The sequence below is a fragment of the Trachemys scripta genome, chromosome 1, assembly GCF_013100865.1.
Source record: "Trachemys scripta elegans isolate TJP31775 chromosome 1, CAS_Tse_1.0, whole genome shotgun sequence".
NCBI lineage: Eukaryota > Metazoa > Chordata > Testudines > Emydidae > Trachemys > Trachemys scripta.
Window position 1 is genome coordinate 234,461,163 of NC_048298.1, and position 25,320 is coordinate 234,486,482.

At 41.7% G+C, this 25,320-nt stretch overlaps 1 protein-coding gene across 8 annotated transcripts in view; it reads left to right on the plus strand.

The window, feature by feature from the left end:
• Window positions 1-25,320, plus strand: part of NCK2 (NCK adaptor protein 2) — a 161,002-nt gene that overhangs the window by 65,651 nt on the left and 70,031 nt on the right. For 2 of the 8 annotated variants that reach the window (XM_034758057.1, XM_034758056.1), the window contains exon 3: window positions 14,894-15,028. The exons of 5 other annotated variants lie outside the window; for them this stretch is intronic. The gene's annotated coding sequence lies outside the window, so the exon portion shown is untranslated. The remainder of the gene's footprint in view (window positions 1-14,893; window positions 15,029-25,320) is intronic. One more of the 8 variants, XM_034758055.1, reaches the window with a different exon arrangement.

A 25,320-nucleotide genomic window follows, 5' to 3' on the forward strand; every position in this document is an offset into this window, starting at 1 on the left:
CATCTTCAATAAGTATTTCTCCAGGGCTTGTGTAGGACCAGTCAGTAAAGTGCTGAAGTAACTCTAAGTAGAGGTTACTCAACACCTTGTGGGATCAGGCGCTTACTATAGTATCTTAAATGTCAACTCTGTAGTTCATTAAAGGAGAAGAACCATGAATAACATTTAATAAAGCTAGCTGATGGCAATGGATGCTGGAACGCTTCCTGGAGCTTACTATGTTTGGGCATCAAGGTGTCTGAGACTGCTTCAGGATTTATATTAAGTTAAAACTTTTAAAGGAAGTATTATGCATTCTTCCAGCTTGATGCTATACACATTTTGGTGTAATACAAATTGCTAAGAGGGTAAAGAGTACAAACCAAATAGGTACATGGTGCCATGTCAAAAAAGAAAGATTCAGGTCAGGTCTACACTAAAAAGTTAAGTTTGCCCAGCTATGTTGCTCAGGGATGTGAAAAATCCACACCTCTGAGCAACATAGCTAAGCCAGCCTCTTTCTCCTCCCCCCAGTGTAGGCAGTGCTAGGCTGCCAGAAAGATTCTGCCACCACCTCTCATGGGTGGTAGATTTGAAGCACCACAGCTGTGCCGCTGTAGCAGTTTAAATGTAGACATAATTTCAGTCAATTATGTCAAGCAGCACAGATGTACCTGGTGTAAATCTAATCCTTAAATGCAGCTCTAGGTTTATATGAAAAAGATTTATTGAAATTTAGTTTCTTTTATTGATTGAAGTTAAGAATACTGCACTAAACCTCTCACAGTGACGCAGTATTTTTAAACCATTGTTTTAGGCAATGAAAATTTATTAACGAACTATAGATACACCTGAGAAAGGAGTTGACAGTGTGTTATACATTACATAAATTATTTAATTCTTTCTCTTGATCAAAACAGTTAGCCAGCTTAAACAGATTTTTGTGTGTGAGTGTAATAATCAGAGAAGTCCTTATTTGGACATCAAAACCATGTTTGTTTTTAAGTAGTATCAGAAATGGATCATTCAAGAGCATTTGTTTGTACATTCAATGTTTGCACATTTGGCCAATCCTCATTACATTTGTAGAACTATAACATTTTCTGTCATTGTCAGAACCAAGTCTAGAATTTATAGTTATAATTTGATATGGAGCCTTTTCACACTAAGTATCAGCATCATATGCAACCCTGATCTGTTGTGACAGATAGTATCCTCTTATGGCTCTGAAGTGGTTTCTGTGATACACTGTTGTGATTTCAATCCAGTTTCTAATTATCAGATTCCACAAAATCGCCATACAATTGAAATTAATTGTTGAGAATTCAGTTCATTTAAAAAAAGGTAAAAGGGGAATTGTAATTTTTTCTTGGTGAATACAGACACCCTGTGTGTAGCTTACTAGCCAAAGTTGCCTTTGTGAGACACAAAGAAATTATGAGTTTATGCCTGTAAAGTGCTGAGTACTCTGGCCAACCCAGCAAAGATTTAAGCATATACTTAACTTTATTCATGTGCTTAAAAATTAAGCATGTGCTTAAAATGCTTTCCTGGATAGGGGTCAGAGTGTTTAGCACCTTAAAAAATCAAATCTTAACTGATTTCACACAGGGAGCCAGTTGCAGAAGTGGGAGCTGGACCTAAACTCATGGTCTAGACTTATTAACAACCTAATGTACCAAATTGATGGGGATTTTGTTCCAATTTTATAAGCTGATACTCTAAGTAGAAACAACCCAGAATTAAAGTAATCCCATTTAAAGCATGTAACTGTGACAGGTTTTGTGAGTTGATTATAGATACACTTATATCATGGGACAAGTGATTTGGCTTACAATGTTATGGATATCTCTAAATGCTGCATCACTACTAGATATCTGACACAGTTAAGTAACATCAGAGGATGAGTGTCCCAGAATGCTGAAAGCATTATGATTGGTTTGGTAAATAGTTTATATCTTTGCTTTATCCAAAGGATGGGTGACTTTTTACACAAGCTGAAGATTTCAGGTTGTAAGAATTGGGCTCACAACTTTGTGATTGGGGATTTTGGGAGAATTAATTGGTTTCTAAGTTGAAGGTGTTAGCCACTCTGAGTCCCTGGGGTTTAAAGTGAAAATGCAATTAAAAATAAACATGCACATTTTCAGTTGTGCTTTGAACATGCAGTCTACATTTTTTTAGTAACCTTGCATAATTAGACTATATAGTGGGTGGGTGGGGAAGAAGTGAAGCTATCATCATCTCACTCATTTCATTTAAGCCAGCAGTGGTACGAAATGTAAATATAGCACGTGTGTGTGTATACATACATACACTTTCCAAAACCAGGAGACTCAAAATAGAACCTCAAATATATATGTAACTTGTCTATTAGGAGCAGTATTGAGGCCTCAAAACAGCTGTCAGAGGGTAGCTATTTTACATGATTCTCAATTTAGGTCAGATTTGAACAATGAGGTTGCCATTTGTACTGATTCACTACCGGGAATGCTGTCAGTAGGAACATGGATTTTTCATAGCTGGAAGGATTGAGAACATGTCAGTTGACCTTTGATTTATTACTCACATTTTGTTATCAGGATTTTAATATTGATGCTAGACACCATAGTATCTGAACAATTTTCTTCCCTCCGAACAGATGGTAATTAAAATCTTAAGTGTATTCACACTTCTCGTATGTGTTCAACAGTGAGAATGTGCCATCTCTTCAGTGACTAAGAGAAAGAGAAAATATAATAATTTCTAGGTGGAAGGGAGTTGAAGTAAGCAGTAGCCAATGCCAAAAAGCCAGATTAGGGTTGCAGCTACATGTCACTGCCAAATTGTAAGGATCAACATTCAGAAAAGTATGCTATGGAGAGTTTCCTGTGAAAGACTATCCTGTACTGGTTAAGGTCAGAATTGATCCAGGTACATGTATTGAAAGGTGCTTGTAGGGAGAGTTGACTTCTCACCTTTTTAAGGTCACATGATCCGTTTAAGACATCCAAAGGTTATATAAGGAATAATTGTCTTTTCATCGATATTATGTTTCTGTAATTGAAACTGACTCAATTTTAAACCTCATTTAATTTTTGGTTAATATCTCCTATGGAAGAAAATTTGATATTTCAGGTCCTGCTCCAGCAAAAGTTCTGTCTTCTACGTGCATAAACCTTCCACTATTTGGTCAACAATTTTATTGTTCCGATGGAATGTCATGGAAGATCATGGTTGTGGAGGAAAAGGGAATTTTTTAGGTAGCTAGGGCAAATTATCTAGATGACTTTTCATATCACCTCATGAAAGCCTCTTTGTTAGTGGTGTTTAGTGGAGAGTTAAAAAGGATCTCTGTTTTAACTAAATTGGTGCATAGCATCCACAAATGCTCACCTACGTGGCTGAGAAGCTCATCTGGAATGTAGGAAAATATCCAAGAGATGGTGCTACTAAGAGAAAAAAATAAATGCCAGTTTGCTAGAACCAAGGGCCATAAGGAAAGCACTCTGAATTTTTAAGAATCCTTTAAAAACAAAAGTTAATGTTAGGTAGGAAAGACAGTGTAGTAGTTTTTATTTATGTTGGCATGCAAGGATGGAGATAAGTAGAATAGTCTTATGTGGAGCGTGCGGGAATCTCCTGGGTCCAATGGCCAATTATATTGCAGGAAATCAAATCACTTAGTGGGAAGTCTGAACCACCTTCCCATAGTGTTTGGGGATCATGGTTTCCACAAAGTGATGCCCTTCTTAAACCAGTTCTTGTCTTCCTTAAAAGCCAGACAACCTTAGTAGAGCAACCAATGACCTTCTGGTGACCTGTGGAATCATAATCACCATTCCATATATTCTTTGGACATTCTGCCTTATAAGTTTGTTTGCAATATCTAGGTAGACACATTCTCTGATAATAAATCTCATCCATTTCTGGCTCATATGGGTCCTGTTTGTAGAGCTAGCTAAAATGCTTTGTGTACCAAATTGTTTTTCCCAAAATATGGTTCTGCATCTCAGTTTGAGGACTGTTCTACTATCCAGATGATTAGAAGGTAACGCTGTTGCAGAATATATAAAAAAGGTTTCCTTTCAGTGGTGTGCAAGGCCATTTCCCGTTCCCTTAGAAAATCACGAATGCAAACACAATAATGTGTTGACAAAGGCATCGTCATTTTGACTGCTGAGCTTAAGACTACACACTTAGTCCTACCCAGGAGAGAGATTCAAGACATCTGGTTGATTTGCAAATTTTTCTTTCCACTTCTTTTGGGCAGCATACATCTTTAAGTCTGCAGTTAAAGCAAAACATAGTATTTCCACATAGAACCTAAATCGAAACCTTAACTATCTGTGAGTTAGGTGTCATTAAAGTGCCTTTGCCTTGAAGCCATAATATAACACGTGGTTACTGAGCCTATGGCTGTCTTTTTCACACCATTTTTATCTCTCTCATGTGTATGCACATGCACGCACACGCTTTCCTTGTGTTCTCCAGCAGCAGGACTGTGATATAGCGTCTGTTCTACCTTAATCAGAAAATGGGGTCTGTCTAGTTTTTTTTTCCCTTTCAGGCCTTTGGCGTATCCTGAATGTTAGTAGAACTATAAAATTCTACCTGGAAAAACCCTAAGGATTTTTTGATCCTCTAACAGATTAGTCATCCTGTGGGACAGGCCTAGGAACTGTGTCATAGTCTGTTATCTTTGCTCTCTGTATTTTTAATTTGTGAGTGTGAGAATTTACATGAAAAGTGCTGAAATGACAGTCCTAGATACTAAAGTCTTGGGGCTGGTCTACACTAGAAAATTAGGTTAGTTAAACTATGTCGGTCAGAAGTGTGAAAAATCCACACCCCGTCGTGACATGGTTAATCTGACCTAAATCCCCATGTAGCCAGCACTAGGTCAATGAAATAATTCTTCTGTCTACCTAGCTACTTGTCTCTCTGGGAGGTGGATTACCTATACCTGCGGTAGAACCCTCCCATCGGCGTACATAGTGTCTACACTTACATTTATTATCTGCATAAGTATAGAACTGAGAGCTCCAACTTTTTCACACTTCCCTGCCAATGTACTTTGACCATCCCCATCAGGTAGCATCTCTTGGGTGAGAAATTAATTTGGATTCCATGGTCATTCGGTCCTTGGGCTCCCTGTAGAGCCAATTAACAAGGATGCTAATTAGTGCAGATTGTGGTGTGAGCTCTTCTCTTCAAATTGCCATACCTCAAAAATAGGCAGGATAAATTGATTTGACTGGCAAATAAAAATGGTAAGCATTGACTGTAATAGTGTACATTAATTCAGTGCTCATCAGACTAAATATATTTAGAAAATATTTACAAGGTGTTATTTCAGTGGGAAACCCCTGAGTGAGTGTTTTAATTAACAATTAGTTGTAGTGATATCACTTGACTTTTGTCCACTTCGCTAGTGTACTAGCAATGAATTACTACACAATAGCTATTTCCCCATTGTACTTTAACGCTTTAAGTATAAGGCTTAGCCTAACTGCCATTAGTATAATTTCATATACTATGCACTGTTTGTAGTTTCTCCCCCCGCCCCCCATTCTCCCCCCAATCCACTTTCCTAGCGAGTGTTCAAAATCCTTTTGTTGTCCAGCTTAGCCTGGTCACCATTAAAAAGCCAAGTTGCCTCCGCACAATAGCAGACATATTGCAGCAATTTCTTATTCTAAGTATAGGCAAGTACTGTAGTATCTCAGGTACTTTGATATGGTAACTGTAAATGTTGCCTTTTTAATGGCAGACCATTCTATTTGCTTTTGTGCATGTAGATTTATTTTGTTTAAAGTAGTTTGGCTACTTGATATAACATAATCTATCTAAAAAATCGAAGTATTTTCTCTGTTCAGTACTACACATTTTTATTTTATACGTTATATATATAAAAGTGGTGTATAAAACTGACCAGGTTAGTTGTATGTGTATTGTGTCTGTATGATCACATCAAGCTTGTTTAAGTCAGACAATTCATGGACTGAAATGATCCAACACCATCAAATATATGCTGCAAATATTATGCCTAACTATAATTCATGCAAATCTCCCTACTTGCTGGCTAGGGAGTTAAAATATATTTTTGTTCACTACATATCTTATAGCAAAATAAATACAATTAAAATACACTCTGCAAGGTGATGAATTAGGTCATTTTAAATATTTACTGGTGTCATTTTATATATGATAGTCAATAGTTCAGAATGTACTGTCTTAAATATATCAATAAAAAAGAAATAATTATTTTTTGTTAAATTCCTCTAGTAACTTCTAATTTAACCTCCTGTGGATAATACAGATTTTATGCAATACGAAACTATCCAGCTGAGAAGATAAATTAAATTAATGGAGATATCCTATCTCCTAGAACTGGAAGGGACCTTGCGAGGTCATCACGTCCAGCCCCCTGCCTTCACTAGCAGGACCAAGTACTGATTTTGCCCCAGATCTCTAAGTGGCCCCCTCAAGGATTGAACTCATAACCCTGGGTTTAGCAGACCAATGCTCAAACCACTGAGCTATCCCGCCCCTATGTATTGTGTATTGATGTATTGTGATGTATTGTAGCTTAATATATAATTTAATTTAAATGAAAGTGACTAAAGACAATAGTATATTTAGAGTAAAATAAAAAGGATTGGTTCTTGGAGCAGTTGCCCCTGTGCATTCCACATCTGGTGTTCATGTCCCCATATGCATATGTGCTGGAACTAAGGGTGCTGCCACACCCCTTGGTTTGAAGTGGTTTCCATCATATGCAGGGTTTACAGTTTGTTCAATGGCTCTCAGCCCCCCCACTATACAAATTGTTCCAGCACCCCTTCCCGTATGTGTGAGACTGGAATCTTTCTGAATAGAAGCATCTGTTGGAGCTGTACCTACACCCTATGTGCCAAGGATATAAAGGGTAGGATAGACATAACCACTCTTCAGTTCCTTCTTATCACCTGTGGCTGCTGGTGCTGCAAGTCCACCACAGTACCAATACTCCCTGACAACACCATGGTGATGTACCATATCAACAAACAGAGCAGTTCTGGTACTCTGACCTCATGAACTTGTCAATATGGCCTCCGATCATGCTCCCAATATTCCCGACATGATCACACAGTAGGAGATACAGTTCCTGCATCTGGATCTTATTTCCCTCTGTCTCATGGCTGGCTGCTGGCTGGCTGCTTCTTGGTAGTTCAAAACATTCTAGCTTGCAGCAGGAAGAATTACACTAGCTTCACCTGTGCTGCTAAATGGAAGAAGTTCTCTGGTCTGTGGAAAATCAAGGAAGTTCTACTTGCTGCCATCCTTGTCTACCTGATTTCCTTAAAGCACTTAGGGCTCTCTGGTAGTTCCATTAGAGCAGGGATCTCAAACACACGGCCCACAGAGCTATTTCCTGTGGCCCGCCATAGGCGCCGACTCCCCTCGTCTGCCCCTCACTCCCTGCCTCCCCTTCTCCCCAGCACGCCACATCCCTGCTCCTCCGCCTACCTCCTAGTGTTTCCAGCAATTTGGCGGACTTTCCAGGAGGGAGGGGGGAGAAGCGGAGACGTGCGCTCAGGGGAGGAGGTGGGACTGGGGAAGAGGTGGAATAGGGACAGGGAGGGGGAGCATGAGCTGTATGACATTCTGGCTTATGCGTCATCAACAGAACTTTTGACTTTGAGTCTATTCCAACCCCCTTTGACATCAATGATACGCTTTTTATTGATTTCAGTGGGAGTTAGACAAGACCCTAAATTCCAGTTGCAGAATATAGTACTGGTGAAGAAGCATAAGTGAGAGAGAATACTGCTGGACTGAAATTACAAGGTACATTTGCAGACCTGTGTAAAGAGGTCCACTCACCCCAGGAGCACCTCCCTGTGGGTACTCCACCCTTTTAGGCCTCTTGTAAGAATCCCTAATCCAGGACAGAACCATAGGGTTTACTCTCCTCCTGACCACCACCTTGTCTCTAGCCAACTCCCTTTCCCTCTAAGGGAGTGGTTGCAGACCTCCATCCTGCAGCCGCCTTCCTGCTGTCACTTCCTGGCTTTATCATCCTAGCCCAGGTCTTCCCCCGCTGGGCTTCATCTTCCATTAGTTCTTATCAAGCCCTGGCTTTCCTCCAGGTGCAACATATAAGGTTAATTGGCCCTTTCTGGCCCACATTTACCTAGAGCTTGTGTGGGATGGACATCCTATCGCAGGGTGACAGAATTTTTTTTTTAACTCATACAGTTAACAAATTAACGCTGCCAACTAAGTCGCCAAAAATGAAATGACTGTCGAAATTAGCACTGACTTTTCACATTACAGTTTTAAAAAATGTTAATACGTTGACTTTTAATAGGATACTATATTACTCTTCATTTTTGACTATACTTTTGTATCGTATGAAAAGCTTTCAGCAATGCAGCCCTTGGGCCAATGAAGTAGTCCTCATGTGGCCCTCGTGGTGATTTGAGTTGGAGATCCCTGCATTAGAGTATACCTGGTAACCATCTCCACTCATCACCTTCCAGTAGAACGTCACACTGACTTCGCCCATCGTCCATGGCTAGGTTTCTCAAGGGGCTTATTCATACTTTTTTTGCCAATCAGACATCCCATCCTCCTGGGATCTCAACATTGTTTTAACAGATTTGATGGTTCTCTTTGAACCATTGGCATCCTGTTCTTTTCACCTGTCTATGAAAAACACCTTTGTCGTGGCCATTACCTCTGCCAGAAGAATGAAAGAGATTCAAGCCATTATGACAGAGCTTCCCTACACAGTACTCTATAAGACAGGGGTGGCCAAACTATGGCTCGTGAGCCACATGCAGCTCTTTTACCATTAAAGTGTGGCTCCCGGAGCCCCCCTTAACCTCCCCCCCCATTCTCCACCTCCAGTATTGCGGGAAGGGGGAGCTCAGGACCTCTGCCTTGCAGCAGGGTGAAGTGGTAAGGGCTTCTTCCCAGCGGGGGCGGGGGGGGGGGGGAAGTGTCTTGGGACTTCGGCCCTGTGGTTTGCACCTGCCAGGGCTCAGGTCTTCAGCAAGAGTGGGGCTGAAACTCTAACCCACAGCTCCCGGCAGGTGTGCCCTGGCTCTCGAACTTCTGAAGATTGTTGTATGTAGCTCAGAGGGCCAGTAAGGTTGGCCACCCCTGGTATAAGAGGCAGATGCCTGTTGTAGAGATAAGATCTTTGCCCAGGATGCTGAAGGTTCTGAGTTCAAAGAAAAGGGCTGATGTTCCAGTGGTTAAGGCATTGGCTTAGGATGTGGGAGATCTGGGTTCAGTTTCCTGGTCCACCATGGACTTCCTGTATGACATGAGCAAGTCTCTTAGCCTCTCTGTGCTTCAGTTTCAATCTGTAAAATTGGGGTGGAAATTTGTTGTGTGGATAAATACATTGAAAGATTGAGAAACTCTCTAAGATCTACTTGTGGAAAACACAATGTAAATATAGGCATCATTATTTTAGGACAAAGTGACGGACTGAGACCTCACCAGATTGCCTAAAATGGTTTCTGGTGTTAATCTTAATCAGTTGATTCACCTACCAGTCATCTTGTCCAAACCTCTCACTGCTAGGGGAGAGCCAGAACTTCATACCTTGCACACTGTTAGCTGTCTCTCGTACTACCTGGACAGAATGAACCTATTTAAGAATCCTCCTAGACCGTTCCTAGTGTTTGCCAGCAGAATGAAAGAGCAACCTATCTTCTCTTAGTCTGCATAAATATTTGTCAGACTGCATTAAGATTAGTCATGTGGTGGCCCACTTAGATCCACCTACCTGGATTAGCACTAATTCCACCAGACCTCAGCTAGCCTCTGATGCCTCTCTATGAGGTGTCCCAGTCTCAGAGATTTCCCAAGCAGCTATGTGAAGTTCAGGTATAAATGAGATGTAAGTCAGAGGTGCAGTTTGGCCTTGAAACTTAATGACTTCCCCCCCCTTCAAAAAAGGGTATAGAATTCAGCTTTTAGTGACTTCAGAAATATTCTGAATATTTGAAGTAACAGTAGTTGAAAAATTTAACAAATCTAGACATACATTCTCGATTTAAAACAATGAATAATACATCTGTGAACCAAAAAAATGTAAAATTTGTGTGAAAGCAAATGTCCACAGGTTGTTTGTAATGCTGCTGTAGAGTTCTGGAATTCAGTAAATTTTATGGAATATTTATATACCTAACACAGCAAGATTGATAAAAATCACTTAATCCCACTAATCCAGTCGGTTTCTTTGAAGAAAAAGAAGAGGGCAGAATATTTTTTTCTTTCTTTTCAGAGATGCTCACTTTATCCTTCTGATCAAACTCTAAAATACCTGCATCGTTTCTACTTAGAACACAAAAAGTGAATACAGTATATGATTTTTTTTATTGGGGAACAGAAGGTCAGCAGTTCAGTTTTATTTTCAGTATTTTATAGACAGTATAAAGTGAAATCCCTTGAAAAGTGGCTAATAGTGTTCCAAGGGATTAGCAATAAAATGTAGCAGGGTATGTTGGTTCTGAGCTGTGTCCTTTCATGCAAGATCAAGGTTAAATTCATGCATTTGAGAACTGTGTTCTTTGTTTCTAAAATCAGTGAATGTACTAATGCTTCTAATAAAGTTTAATTCAGAGACCAGTGATGTTTGCTATGGCAAAGTGAAACATGAGAAAGATCAAATTAGGACCAGATCATTTTAACTATTTCAAATGTTGAGATTGCTAAAGATTTAGTGAAATCTTAACCAGGCAGGGAAGGGTTCTTTAACATTTCATAAAATTTTCCATATATTGTCTTCAATATTGCCAGCCAAGGCAGTAGTTTCTCATTATTTTACTATTTTATTTTTTTATTTAAAGATTAACAGAAACATTGCTCTCCATTTGAACTGACAGAATCACTATAGGTGGCATCAGTCTATGATCAGCAATAAGTCTATTGGGATTTATCTTCCACAAAGCATGTCACATCAGTATAACATACAGATAAACACTTCAATTTTTCCTTCTAATTTTTTGTTTCCTTTTGCATGACTTAATGTATATAATTTTTCCTCTATTTTCACATTACCTTCAAATTTATTCTTTGGTCTTTTTCATTAAGGGGTTATATGAAGGCTGGTAGGTCTAATATTAAATCCTCCAGCTTTGTCTTGTGTAGTGGGCTCTCCCTGCACTCCCCCTTCATTCTGCCTACTTATTTTATTTTTATAAATATCAATATGCTGCCTGTTCAGAAGAATGAAGTAGACGAGAGGAGTGGAAACTTGGCAGGCAAAAAACAAAGGCTTGTCCTTATTTATAATTAGGGAGAAGCATCTACATAGCGACATTGATTGTTGGCCACTGATTGTTTTACTGGGGCTATTCCCAAGTAGGGACAAGGGCTTGGTCCTCCTGTGGGAGGTTTTCTTCACTGCAACTTAACTCTTTAATTGCCATGTAGTTCCTCTAACTCTTAAAGATGACTTGAAAAGATACTTTTAAAAGTTGTGATTGTGCCCTTTTTTCCTTCTTATTTTATGTACAGAGGCCTGAAAGATGGTAGAATCTTTAATAAAGACATTTTTTTCCTGAAATGTTATCTGACTTAAGTGATTGATTAGGTGTTTATAAAACCATATGACTTTAAAAATTCCTACCTACCTATTGCTCAGTGTTTGTTCTATACTCTTGTGATGTAATTTCAGGAGTTCTCCAGTCTCTATAATGTCATCTTCCCCCTTTTTTAAATCATTCAGGTCATCGTTAGGCATAGGTTTTTACCAATGGCAGTTACCTTGTTACTGTATTGTTGTTGTTCAAGTGATGGTCCCTATGTGTATTCCACACATGAGTACACATGCACGCCATGTGCTGGAGTCTGGAAATTCTTCAAAGCAGCGTCTGTTGACCCGCACATGCGTATAAGCTCCCCTGGTGTTCCCGACTGAGGAGGTAGAGGGTAGTTTGGGTCAACACCTCTCCAGTTCTTTCTTACCCCTGCATGTCCTGAATCGGAATCATGTCCTCTGTCACTCGATATTTAACTGTAATATAAAACACTTTTAAATAGTTTTTCTGTCAGTTACATCTCAGATTTCTTCCCAAGATTGTTTCTGAGTTCCACATCAATCAGACAATATGCTTACCTGTATTTTCCCCAAAACTCCATGCTTCTTCCAAAGACAGGACATTTCACTTTCTCAACGTCAGGCTGGTATTCTACTGGCAAAAAATCAACCCCCCTAGAAAATTTCTGACACTCTTTATTGCCAGAGCAGAAAGATCATGGGGACAAGCCATATCCTCCCACAGGATTTCTAAGTGGGTTTCAGGATGCATCTTAAAATGCTACAAAATAGCAAAAATTCCCCCTCCTGATGGTGTTACAGCTCAGTGCATGTGAGCACAAGCTGTCTCCATGGTATCCCTATTGGATGTTCCACTGTAAGATGTTTGCAGAGCAGCAACTTGCAAATGCAGTTGTAGGAAGGGAAGTACTACAAGCATCTCTGCTGCCACCTCCCTCACATCCTCTTCTCATCTGAACATTGCTTGCCAGTCACACACATGTGGAATACATATAGGGACAATCACTTGAAGAAATGGAGGTTACTTATCGTAACTGGAGATTCTTAGAGGTGGATGATCCCAATCTACATTCCATTACTTGCCCTCCTTCCTCTCTGCTTCGCATCCAGTTGGCTTGCTGTAAGAAAAGGAACTGGAGAGGCTTTGACCCGCACTGCCTTTCGTGCCCACTGCCTTGAAGAATTTTTGGGCTCTGGTGCATGGCGCGCATGTGTACCATGGGTGGAATACAGATAGGGACCACACATCTCGAAGAACCTTCAGTTACAGTAAGTAACCTCCATTCTCAGACTGATCTTAAATTTTTTCTCCTTGATTATACTAGTAACCAAACTATTTCCAAGCTCATTTCAATCTCATGGGCTATTTGGTGTGACTTGTCCATGACAACTTTTCAACTACAAAATATTTTCCTAGCATAAACAGGTCCTAAGAGAGGTTATCTAGTGTCAGTAATACTAAGTTGTTTCTGTAGAATAACAACTATTTGCACTTTGTAATTCAATTTAAATATAAACGCACCCTCAGCAAGTTCACGGATGACACTAAGCTGGGGGGAGAGATAGACACGCTGGAGGGTAGGGATAGGGTCCTGAATGACCTAGACAAATTGGAGGATTGGGCCAAAAGAAATCTGATGAGGTTCAGCAAGGACAAGTACAGAGTCCTGCACTTAGGACGGAAGAATCTCATGCACTTCTACAGGCTGGGAACGACTGGCTTAGCGGCAGTTCTGCAGAAGAGGACCTGGGGATTACAGTGGGTGAGAAGCTGGATATGAGTCAACAGTGTGCCCTTGTTGCCAAGAAGGCTAGCGGCATATTGGGCTACATTAGTAGGAGCATTGCCAGCAGATTGAGGGAAGTGATTATTCCCCTCTGTTCGGCACTGGTAAGGCTACAGCTCCAGTTTTGTGCCCCCCATTACAGAAAGGATGTGGACAAATTGGAGAGAGTCCAGTGGAGGGCAACGAAAATGATTAGGGGGCTGGGGCACATGATTTATGAGGAGAGGCTGAGGAACTGGGCTGATTTAGTCTGCAGAAGAGAAGAGTGAGGGGGGGATTTGATAGCAGCCTTCAACTACCTGAAAGGCGGGGGTGGTTTCCAAAGAGGATGGAGCTCCGCTGTTCTCAGTGGTGGCAGATGACAGAACAAGGAGTAATGGTTTCGAGTTGCAGTGAGGGAGATCTAGGTTGGATATTAGCAAAAACTAGTTCACTAGGAGGGTGGTGAAGCACTGAAATGGGTTACCTAGGGCGGTGGTGGAATCTCCATCCTTAGAGATTTTTAAGGCCCGGCTTGACCAAGCCCTGGGTGGGATGATTTAGTTGAGATTGGTCCTGCTTTGAGCAGGGGGTTGGACTAGATGAGCCTCCTGAGGTCTCTTCCACCCCTAATCTTCTATGATTCTATGTATGAGAATCAGAGAAAGGCTATTTGCAGTTGTGAAAATAGATGTGAAAAATTCTAAATAAGAAATAGGAATATTCTTTTTTTTTTTAATGAAAGACAGTGTTATTTAAGAATCTTCATTTTCCAGAATAGCTGAGTGCTTATTGGGTAAATAGGAAAGGCAGATCTTAGTGTTATCTATTTTAAATGGTGTCACATTGATTAAGCATTAGCATCTTGAAATGCCCCCATGCAGGAAATTTTGTGTCATAGCGGTATCACTAATGACATAAAAATTAAATCTGACTCTGGGGAGGTAAGCGTATTTGAAGGTCACATCATTTGACACAGATAACTCCACACAGAACAATAGAATACTATTGCATGTGTTTAATGGAAAGTTGTAACTCAATTTTTTTCCCCTTAGGCTCCTACAGTAAACCACTATCTTGCAAAATCACTTGGGATTTGTCTGACAATTGGTAGGCTCCAGACTGGAGGCTTCTGCAGACATATCCTGGAAAAGGGGTTCTCAGGAGTGAGATTTAATGAAGGGGGCTGAGTAGCTGAGGGAGTCATGACAGCCTTCTCTGTGGCTCTGAAATATTTTAATTTGACTCTAAATTTTGTGACGTTTCATTGTCTCAGTGATTTCCAGATTCAATTTTGAGAGGGTTCTTTTTTCCTATCAGTGTTGTGTAAACTGGGTTCTTTCTGGTTTGTGCTTCATCAACAGCAATTAAGATTTTGTAGTATAAATTTTGTTAAAATCTAGATCAATAGATCTAGAATATTACTATAGTATCTGAGCACTTCCCGAAATGTTTAAAATAAATAAATTAAATACCCCCAAATGGCCCAAGGTCTGCTTTTTTTTTCCCCTATAACCCCAGATAATTGGTCAATTAAAAATATTCTTTAATATATTCTGAAGGTAGTGAGATTAGTGGTTATTCTTATCTCCTCTGATGATAGGTTCCAAAGTCTTGTCCTGCTGTGTCTTCTTCTCTCATCAGCTTCATCCCTGAGGTGGAACACCTTCATAATTCCAGAGGAACTTAGATATCAGGAAATCCTTGTCAGCAGTGAGCGCACTCTGAGATATTGAAGGTCAGTTTCATGGACGGACCTTGAAAGTTAAGCCTGTGACTTTAAACGTGCCCAGTATTAAGTAGAGAGCCAGTGTAGTGAGCGCAGCACTGAGAATATGTGCTTTCAGCAACTGATGCTGAAGAGAAGGTGAGCTATTGTGATCTGGAATAATTGAAGCTCTTCTAATGTTCTCAACTTATTTACCATTGTGGGCCGCATATGCAGCTCTCCGTGTTATATGGGGGATATACTACCTGTATGGCCCTGAGGATGTCACATGGGCCACAGCTGTGCGCTGATTGGGCCGCAAGTAGGCCGTGGATTGAGAACCACTGATCTACACAGACCCTAAATTTGCCTCTGTCTTGCCTGTATTCAGTTTCAGCCAGCTGTTTTTCATTCAGGTGCTGATCTCAGCCATACGTTAAGATAGACTGAGATAATACATGTAAGTGAAATGTGGAACTGGATTTTGCCTGCATACACTGGCATTTTAGACCATGACATGGCATGTAACAATTGCACCCCATCCACCCATGCTTCATATAGATGATGATGTCCAAGTTGGAATAGAAGCTATCTTACTCTCCCCTAGCTGGATTAACTCTGTACTATTAGCAGTAGTAATTTTTGTCACTGAAGTCAGCAGATAGATCTGTAAAATACACACACAACCAGATCTGTTGAGTAACAGTGTTATTTTTATATTGTAGGTTTTCCAACTATAATCACATTTGAAGTAAAAACAAACAAATCCGGATAAAAAAATAGTTCAGACGTTTCTAAATTCAGATTTTATAAACAGTCCATAAATATAGTAAATAAATGTAGCCCATAAATAAGTACTGGAAGCAGCAGTCTGTGCAGGATACTAGTCCTCTCACTGTTCAAACTTTGTGGCATTGTAATGAGAAAACACTTCAAGATATAACCATATAATGGACAAAATGCATGGTTAAGCTGTAGAATGTTCTGGATCTCCTTTAGCAATGCAGTTAACATTCTGCATTTACTGAGCAGTTCACAGAAGTCAGATAATTTTCTGTCAGTTTTCCAGATTATGTTTAATTTTACATAAGTCATCTCTAGGTGGTGAAAAAAAATTGTGTTCTTTTAAAGTAAACTGAATTCTCAAGACTGATTTCAAGTGTAAAAGTATAATTAGGCAGGCCAAAAGAGAATTTGAAGAACAATTAGAAAAAAAACAGAGAAACTAATACCAAAATTTTTTTAAGTACCTCAAATGCAGGAAGCCTGTCAAACAATTAGTGGGGCCACTGGATGATCAAGGTGCTAAAGAAGTGCTCAGGGAAGACAAGACTGTTGTGGAGAGGCTAAATGAATTCTTTGCATTGGTCTTCACTGCATAGGATGTGAGGGATATTCCACAACCTGAGCCATTCTTTTTGGATAACAGCTGTGAGGAATTGTCCCACATTGAGATGTCAGTAGAGGAGGTTTTGAAACAAATTGGTAAATTAAACAGTACTAAATCACCAGGACCAGATGGTATTCACCCAAGATTTCAGAAGGAACTCAAATATGAAATTGCAGAACTACTAAGTGTAGTATGTAACCTATCACTTGAATCAGCCTCTGTACCAGATGACTGGCATATAGCTAATCTGATGCTGTTTTTTTAAAAAAGGCTCTAGAGGTGATCCTGGCAATTACAGACTGGTAAGCCTAACTTCAGTACCAGGCAAATTGGTTGAAACTATGGCAAAGAACAGAATTATCAGACAAATGAACTCCTCTCCAACATACTGTGTTCATCTATTTTGTAAAGGGAAATCATGCCTCACCAATTTATTAGAATTCTTTGAGAGTGTCAGCAAGTATGTGGATAAGAGTGATCCACTGGATATAGTGTACATAGATATTCAGAAAGACTTTGACTAGGTCCCTCACCAAAGGCTCTTTAGCAAAGTAAAGATTCATGGGATAAGAGAGATGGTCCTCTCATGAATCATTAACTGGTTAAAAGATAGAAAACAAAGGTTAGATCAGTTTTTACAGTGGAGAGGTAAATAGTGGGGTCTCAGAGATATCTGTGCTGTTCAACATATTCCTAATTGATCTGGAACAGGGGTCGGCAATCTTTCAGAAGTGGTGTGCCGAGTCTTCATTTATTCACTCTAATTTAAGGTTTCACATGCCAGTAATACATTTTAACATTTTTAGAAGGTCTCTTTTTATAAGTCTATAATATATAACTAAACTATTGTTGTATGTAAAGTAAATAAGGTTTTTAAAATGTTTAAGATGCTTTAAAATTAAATTAAAATGCAGAGCCCCCCAGACCGGTGGCCAGGACCCGGGCAGTGTGAGTGCCACTGAAAATCATCTTGCGTGCTGCCTTCGGCATGCGTGCCATAGGTTGCCTACCCCTGATCTGGAAGAAGGGGTAAATTTTGAAAACTATACAAAATGTCTCAACATAGTTAAGTCCAAAGGAGACTGTGAAGAGTTACAAAGGGATCTCACAAAACTGGGTGATTTGTTAACAAAATGGCAGATGAAATTCAGTGTTGATAAATACAAAGTAATGCATATTGGAAAACATGCTCCCACCTATACATACAAAATGATGGGGTCTAAATTAGCTGTTACCACTCAAGAAAAAGAACTTGGAGTCATCATGACTAGTTCTCTGAAAACATCTGTTTAATGTGCAATGGCAGTCAAAAAAACTAACACAATGTTAGGACCCATTAGAAGAGGCATAGATAAAAGGACAGAAAATATCATAATGCCACTCTATACACCTCTACCGCGATATAACGTGACCTGATATAACACAAATTCTGATATAACGTGGTAAAGCAGTGCTCGGGGGGGGGGGGGGGCATTGCAGTCCGGCAGATCAAAGCAAGTTCGATATAACCTGGGGGGAGGGATAGCTCAGTGGTTTGAGCATTGGCCTGCTAAATCCAAGGTTGTGAGTTCAATCCTTCAGGGGGCCACTTAGGGATCGGGGGCAAAAATCAGTACTTGGTCCAGCTAGTGAAGGCAGGGGTCTGGACTCGATGACCTTTCAAGGTCCCTTCCAGTTCTATGAGATAGGTATAACGCAGTTTCACCTACAACATGGTAAGGTTTTTTGGCTCCTGAGGACAGCGTTGTATCGGGGTAGAGATGTAAATCCATTTTACACCCCACCTTGAACATTGCATGTAGTTTTTGTTACCCTATCTCAAAAAAGAAACATAAGAATTGGGAAAAGTACAGAGAAGGTCAACAAATTGATTAAGGGCATGGAACAGCTTACGTATGAAGAGTGAGTAAAAAGACGGACTGTTCAGGTTGGAAAAGAGAAGATGTGGGGGGAGGGGGATGGTAGAGGTCTGTAAAATCATGAGTGGTGTGAAGAAAGTGAATAAGGAAGTGTTATCTGCCCCTTCATGTAACACACAAATCAGGGGTCACCGAATGACCGAAGCCAACACGGGGAGTGGTGGGGGGGATGGGACGTGGGATTATGTGTCCCCCCCACCCCCTGATTTCCGCCAGGAAAAACGTCAGAACCATCTAGTGAGGAGTGCGGCACTTATTTCCTTTGCCTTGCCCAGGAGCTGCCTCTAGTCTGTGTCTTTGCAGAGCTCATTCTTCTTTTTCTCCCCCCTCCCCCCACGGCTGGAAACAGCTCTCCTCCTCACCTGCACAGTGCTGAAAGGCAGCTAATGCCTCCAGGCTGCTGCTGGTCAATAACATAACCCAGCTGCTTCCTGTCTCCTGGCTGCAGAATGGGCTGGATGGGGTTGAGGAGGCATTGTGCACTAGGGCCCTGGGGAACCTGCAGAGTTTGCTGGGATTTGGCAGAGAGGTGAAGGAGGTGGTGATATTGAAACCCAGCCCTGGGAGAGTACGGTGAGGGGTCCAGTGCATCCTGGCTCCTTCCCTTTCCTGGCAGTGGCACCAATGCCATCCTAGGCTGGCAGTGCTGCCTGCCTTTCCGCACAGAGAGCAGCAGCCAGGTAGGGCAGCCTCCTGCATGTGCTTCTAGCTGTGGGGGTTGAGGAGCACAGACAGGCACAGGGCTCAGCCCGCTCTGGACTAGGGTAACCAGACAGCAAGTGTGAAAAATCGGGACGGGGGTGGGGGGTAATAGGAGCCTATATAAGAAAAAGACCCAAAAATCGGGACTGTCCCTATAAAATCGGGACATCTGGTCACCCTACTTTGGACAGCCCAAGCTATCTGCCGAAGGTGGGGGAGGAGCGAAGGGCATTCAGAGCTACCCCAGGCTGGCAGAAATCAGGGCGGTCTCAGTGCAGCATGGATGGTCTCCAAGGCTGGCTCACAGGGCATGTCTCCCTAGAGCAGCGATTAGCTTGCCCTGCTCATTCAGTGTTTCTCCGAGGGTCTCAAAGCACTTTACAAGCTGCAGTGCACCACTGGGAGTGAGGTGGGGATCCCGCATTATAGAGAGGTGGAGTCCGTGCATTTAACCTCATGCAGCTGTGCAGGCGTGTGTGTGTGTGCGCGCGCATGGGCTGCACCTGCAGCCCTGAGAACTGGGCCCAGCTGCCTTGTTCAAGCTCACAGAATCAATCACAGAGTCAGGAATAGAGCCTGGGGGGCCAGGATCCTGCAGCTGAAGGCCAAAGGTGGGGCTAGCCGGGGGGGCTGGGAGCTGGCTCTGAGCTGGGAGATGCTAGGAAGCTGCTCTGCACTGAAGAAGCGACTGTGAGGCCATGCTGTAGTCCATAAAGCCATATGGCATGCCCCCGACCTCACACACCTAGCCTCTGCTGCCAGAGTTCATAACAGAACCTTTACATTGTGCTCCCCCACCCACCCCCCATCAACAGTTACACATTGCCCCGACCAAGTGAAATTAATAGGTAGCAGGTTTAGGTTTCACACAATGCACAGTTAACCCGTGGAACTTGTTGCCAGGGAATGTTGTGAAGGCCAAAAGTATAACGGGGGTGAAAAAAGAATTAGATAAGTTCATGGAGGATAGGTCCATCAGTGGCTATTATTGGGGACGCAACCCCATGCTCTGGGTGTCCCTAAACATCTGACTGCTGGAAGCTGAGGCTGGATGACAGAGAGTGCATAGAGTGTCCTGTTCTGGTCGTTCCCACTGAAGCATCTGGCCCTGGCCACTGTGGGAAGATGGGTTACTGGGCTAGATGGACCATTGGTCGGACTCAGTGTGGTCATTCTTATATTCTTCATTCTATGTTCAGGATCGTATACAAGGAGTGAGAGGTGCTTCTTTTAAAAATATTCAACTTTCTTTAGTAGTGATTCCTGTTCAGTTATGTGCATGACACTATTACTAATATGCACTTTTAGTTAGGTTTGGGGCTCTATGTGTGTAGTAAGCCACATTTTTTCTTACATTTCTATGTTTATAATCTTTTTGAGTCAGTCTTAGTATGAACTTGCTTAGAGCAGTGATTTTCAAACTTTTTTTCTGGGGACCCAGTTGAAGAAAATTGTTGATGTCTGTGACGCAACAGAGCTGGGGATGAGGGGCTTGGGGTGTGGGAGGGGCTCAGGGCTGGGGCAGAGGATTGGGGTGCGGGGGTGAGGGCTGCGGGGTGGGGCTGGGAATGAGGGGTTTAGGGTTTGAGAGGGGGCTCTGGGCTGGGGCAGGGGGTTGGGGTGCGGGAGGGGGTCAGGATTCTGGGCTGGGGGTGCAGGCTCTGGGCTGGGGCCAGGGATGAGGGGTTTTGGGTGGAGGAAGGGGTTCTGGGTTTAGGGTGACTAGATGTCCCCATATTATAGGGACAGTCCCGATATTTGGGACTTTTTCCTATATAGGCTCCTATTACCCCCTGTCCCGATTTTTCATAGTTGCTATCTGGTCACCATATCTGGGTTTGTGGGGGAGGGGGGGGAAGGGGGTCAGGGCTGGGGCAGGCGGTTGGGGTGCGGGCGCAGACTTACCTCCAGCGACTCCCAGTCAGCAGCGCAGCTGGGGTGCACTGTGGACCGTGCTGCTCCCTAGAAGCGGCCAGCAGCAGGTCCGCCTCCTAGGCAGAGGCGTGCAAGCACACCTCCCCCCACCCCCCCGTTCCCATTGGCCAGTTGCTGGCCAATGGGAGTGTGGAGCCAGTACTCGGGGCGGGAGCGGCGCATGGAGAGCCTCGTGGCCCCTCTGCCTAGAGGCCGGACTCGCTGCTGGCCGCTTCTGAGGCACAGCACAATGTCGGAAAAGGTAGGCACTAGCCTGCTTTAGCTGGGCAGCACCACCGATGGGACTTTTAACATCCTGGTCGGCAGTGCTGACCAGAGCGAGGCAACCCAGCACCTTACATGCCGCAATCCACAGTTTGAAAAACACTGGCTTAGAGGATGGAAATAGGTAGTTTAATAACATAGGGCTTGAAGAATTGAATTTTGGTGGTACATGACTCTGTGATTTATCAGCAGCTGTATTGCTGGATTACAATCTTACCTCATTCGTCTGGCTCCCAGTCAAGCCATTATCATCTTTTCTGGTTGCTCTTCAGATTGCCTTATCTTTTTCCTGCAACTTTCTTGGTTACTGACATTGAGACCACTGGCTAATTAAAGAGCCCTGGTGTGAAATTTGAATGGTAGTTACCTGGAACTCAGTATCCATATTCCTCTCTGTCTTCACTTGACATTGATTTTTAAACTTGTCCCTCTCACAGTCCTAGCTCTCTGACCTTTCCTTCCTCCTCCTTTGTGGCCCAGTAGACATGTTGTTGAGCCTGTTAGGGCTGAGGTATGTGAGACAGTATGCTTTATCTCCTTTCTAAGTCTACTCTGTGTGTTTTGATTTTATATATCATTTGAAGCTTTGTTCTGAGGTAGTTATAGGGCAGTTTGAATTTCCTAGGACTTTGGAGACAAGAAGGCAACAGCTTAGATTCCTTAATCATACAAACGTTTTGCTTCGAGGCGGGAAATTCTGAGATGTGGGGCAGAGCTTGGGTAGAGCACTGCTGGGATATCGCCTGTTTAATCTCTGAGCCTACCATGGAATTAGTGAACTCAAGAAAAAGATCCAATACATTCTATGTACCTTAATTAAAATATGCACTCATGAACAACTGTATATCTCTGACATTAGTAGGCTGAATTATATACTAGGCTCTTTATACTGTGATTATGTCACCACCAAAATTGTCTAATAATTATCCAATTTTTAAAGTATCTCACATACCTTTTCTTCATAATCTAAGCTTCAAGTTTTTTAAAACAGAGGAGGCGGGGGTGAACTCCAGTCCCTACAGTGGAAAAGATGCACTCAGTTCACCTTTTGAAAAGTAACAACCTAAAACAATAGTTCTGAGAGAAGTGTTAATCCATTCATCTCAGTTGTTAACTCTGAAGCATAATGATGTATGTGTTTTGGATTAGTGTGTGTCTGTCAGTCTGCAAACACCATTTTGATTGTAACATGTACTGTGCCTTCCCTTTGTTTTTTAATCTTCATATTGATCTGAACTATCAAGGAGGTGTCAGCAGTGACTGTGTCCACTGGTAAAGAGCTAACAGTTGAGAGCAATCGAGTCATTAACTTGGATGGTCTTGCATCCAGATGGAAGCACCCCAGAACAACAAGCTGGCTGCTGCCCAGGGAAACCAGTTTAACTAGTCTGGTCTGTAAGTGGGCTTTAATCAAACAACATATCACCCGACCCAGACTTGAAGCCACTGAAGCTACTTTCACATGACAGAAGGGGTTGAAACTTTTTAAAAAGGAAGGTCATCTCACTGGTCATTTGAAGAAGATACCAGGGCAGGAGGAGAGGGAAATGTCTTGGAACCCTGAAAGGGCTGATTAGAATCCAGAGGACTCATAGAGCGCTGAGGACACTGGAGAAAGGGTTTTGTCTGCAGGGGTTTTGTTGTTTTTCTGTAGATACGTTGTATATCTTTTGTGTTTTGTCTGTGAGTAAAGTGTTTAGAAATTTCTTTGCAAAGTCTCTGTCCCACTTGATTTTTCACATACTCTCTGAAGGGTGAACCAGTAATCCATAGAGTTTTTAGCTTCGGTGGAACTCTGGGAAGCATGCAGTTGCTACTGGGGTGGGCTAGCACTGTTTTCAGGGCCTAGCCAGTTGAATTGTGGAGTCATATATCTCGGGAAGAGATGCTGGATAAAGGATCTGCATCCCAAGAATGTATCTAGAAGACCAGAGCTTGAAATAACTTGATGTTGTCCTGACCCAGCCAGTCTTAAGAGCATGTGGGATCCAAACTTTGGGGCTATTACAGCAGCCTGGGGAGACTCCACCAAGGGATGGAGGGGATGGAGCTCAAGCAGGATTGTAGTAGTGTATATAAATGTCAACATGAACTATTATACTGCTGATCATTTTAGAAGAAACATCTAGTTAATATGCTAATTTATTAAAATAATGGCAGATATTGGGGCGGGATACAATGTGGAACTAGTTACTGTCAACAGTGCTGGGTGGAAAACAAGAAATTCAACCCCCTAATTCACCCCTTAATTTAAGTCACCTCCACCCCTGCCCGAAAGAGGAAGGAAAATGGGAGATACATCCTCTCTTACGTATAGAAGTCTTCACTGCCTGCTGGGTGCCAAAAACAAATAAAAAAAACCCCCAACCACACAAAATGCAGTCCAGGTGTTTCTGGGTATCAAAAACCCCAACTGCTCAGTTGTGAAAACCTCCAGTTCCACGGCTGACAATTTAGACAAGGCAGTTACACATTGCAGTGCAAAAATGTGTACACTAAAACTCTATGGACAAAGTAAATGAATTGAATCTAATATACATTTTAATAACATAAGTTGTATTGTAATGAGTGTGCTGGGCAGGGGTAGGGTGACCAGACAGCAAATGCGAAAAATTGAGACGGGGTGGGGGGTAATAGGAGCCTATATAAGAAATAGACCCAAAAATCGGGACATCTGGTCACCCTAGGCAGGGGACAAGTCGAGAGATATATGTCTAGAATACTGCATATGTCCACAGGGACAGTTTATGTATATGTTTCAACACACACTCACTCTCTCTTTTAATTGTAGAGTGCAGAAGGGCTATGGTCTGCATTAAAGTAAACTAACCTTATTAAATGAACCGAACAGAGCCAAGTTTGCTAATTTTTTTTATTGCTCTTCCAATTTTATATCAGTTAAAGACTGTTAAACCACTAGTAGGGTACAAAACAAACTTCATTTCTGTGCTCTAATGGAGCTACAAAGAAATTCGTTGTCTCAAAAGTAGAACTGAGGTTTCCTGTTTGCAGTTGTTTTGCAACACAGGATGCGAGTACTATAGAGAGGCTGTAGTTGCACTAGAGATTTTGGTATCAGATATATTGCAATGCTGGAGAGAAAAGCAGATAATGGTTACAGTTGTCATAAAACATCCGTTTAAAAAACAAAACCACCAGCAACAATAGTATGAAAAGCAATTGCTTTTCATCAAAGAAGAGACAATGTCTGAAATAGTTTTCTGGTAACATTAAATAGAATATCTTGAGATGGCCTGCGTTTCAGATGATTAGTAATTGTGGTGACAAATCCAGAAGAGAAAAGTGAGATGTCCGTGATTATTTAATATCAGTTATGTGGTAGAAAAAAGTATCTTCACCTGCTTTTTGTTAATCCAAGCACATAAAAAGTGAAAAAACATCTCTCAAAACATACAAACTAGTACTAGCAAGTTTTAAAAAATTAAAAAAAAACCCACCTTTCTGTAATGTAAACTGTCTTTTAATGAATAAGAAAATGATTAGGTAAGCATTGATTAATAGATTTTTAGGGCCAGAAGGTGATCTAGATCTAGATACATTAGAAGGAAGAGGAAGACCAAGGACTGGGTAGGCCCATTACTCAATTGGCAGGGGAGGGGGGAACAGAAAATGTGGAAATGGCAGAGGAGCTTAATGACTTCTTTGTTTTGGTTTTCACCAAGAACGTTGGTGGCAATTGGACATCTAACATAGTGAATGCCAATGAAAATGTAGGATCAGAGGCTAAAATAGGGAAAGAACAAATTAAAAATTACTTAGACAAGTTAGATGTCTTCAAGTCACCAGGGCCTGATGAAATGAATCCTAGAATACTCAAGGAGCTGGTTGAGGAGATATCTGAGCCATTAGCAATTATCTTTGAAAAGTCATGGAAGACGGGAGAGATTCCAGAAGACTGAAAAAGGGCAAATATAGTGCCAATCTATAAAAAAGGATATAAGAACAACCTGGGGAATTACAGACCAGTCAGCTTAATTTCTGTACCCCAAAAGATAATGGAGCAATAAATTTGAGAACACCTAGAAAATAACAAGGTGATAAATAAAAGTCAGCATGGATTTGTCAAGAACAAATTGTCAAACCAACCTGAT